The following is a 1,659-nucleotide window of genomic DNA, read 5'->3' on the forward strand; positions in this document are numbered from 1 at the left end:
GAAATCTGGACTAAATAACTAGATCCAAGAGTCTTCTTCGTAAAGATGATGAGATGACTGAGTGAAACAGTATTGAGAGAGAAGAGAAGGAACCAATGGAGAGTGCTGAGGGATATTCATGGTTAGTGAGCATGATATGGGTGAAGATCCAACAAAAGAGACAAAGCAGGAGGACAGATAGGAGAAGCAAGACATAGCAGTGTCTCTTCTGTAAGATGTCATGAAGACTTAGGAAAGTATTCTAGGAGGGTGATTGATATGATTAATGGCTGCAGAGGGATCAAGAAGGATGAAGATTGAGAAAAAGACATTGGATTTGGTATTTAAGAGCTCAGTGAGAATTTTGACAAGATTAATTTTGTCTGAATGATGAAGTTAGAAACCAGACTATACTGAGTTAGAGGAGAATGAGAGAAAAGAAAATGGGAGACACCTTTGTAGATGGTCCTCTCAAGGAGTTTAGTCATAAAAGGTAGGAGAGATGTTGAACAATGGTTAGTGGGAATGATGAATTGATTTCTTGATGATGAGGGTGACATGAGCATGTTTATTGGCAGTAAGGAAACGGCTAGTAGTCAGGAGCAATTAATATTAGTGAAAAAGTAGGGTTGTTAAAGGGACTGATCTTTGGAGAAGGGATATAATGGGATCCCTTGGGAGGAATGGTTTTAGCAAGAAGAAAGGGCACCTCACCTCTTCATGTGAAACAGGGATGAAAGTAAACCTAGTGGCAGCAGACATCTGGATGATGTGAGGAGAGGGAGGAAGATCTCAATTTTTTCATTGAAATACAAAGCAAAAAGAAGGTGAGAGGAAGATGGTTGTGGGAAGTTTGAGGAGGAAAAAGTTTTGGAAATGCTACTGTAGGAAGTAGGATAGTAAACTGATTGTTGTTGAGTCATTTTTCAGTCATGTTCAACTCTTCATGACCCCATTTGGCATTTTCCTGGAAGATATTGAAGTAGTTTGCCTTTTCCTTCTCTAGCTCATTTTACAGAAGAGGAAACTAAGGCAATGAGGGTTAAGTGTATGTATGTTGTAAGCTTCTGGGGTCAGATTTGAACTGTCTTTCTGACTCTAGGCCTAGTAGTCTACCCACTGCATCACCTAGTTGCCCAAAAACTGATTCGGGAGAGGTAAAAGATTTGCATGTTCACAGTGAGGACCTAGTTGAGATTACAGAACATAAAAGTTGTAGTGGACCCAGTCAATGTAGTTTCAGTTTCATAATTTTCTCCAGCTTCCTTTACAATGTGTGAATGGGAGTGAATGAAGAGGAAGGCTGAAATATTCTAAGACTGGAATGTGGTAGGCAAGATCCTTGACAGGATATAGGGACAAAGGGCTCAAGAGAAGAGTACAATGTAGAGTTGATCTAGTTTACCAAGGGAAGAAGATGTAGCTAGCGTAAGGATGATGGCCTGGGAAAGAACTGAGGGGCAGAAGAATGTAAAGAACAGGGTTTGGAGTTGGAAAGAAAGGTGGAAAGAAAATAGATTATGTTCAGACAAAGGAGTTTTAGATTTCATTAATATATATGTGGACTACTGAGTGGTGGCAAGGTCAACCAATCATCTCTGTGTAGCTGTGGTGGAGTGAAGTAGGAGGTCACAGGTGATGAGTAAGTTGAGGATTATGAGGTTAGGAGATTCAAGGGAG

This window comes from Sarcophilus harrisii, chromosome 5, assembly GCF_902635505.1.
Source record: "Sarcophilus harrisii chromosome 5, mSarHar1.11, whole genome shotgun sequence".
Lineage (NCBI taxonomy): Eukaryota > Metazoa > Chordata > Mammalia > Dasyuromorphia > Dasyuridae > Sarcophilus > Sarcophilus harrisii.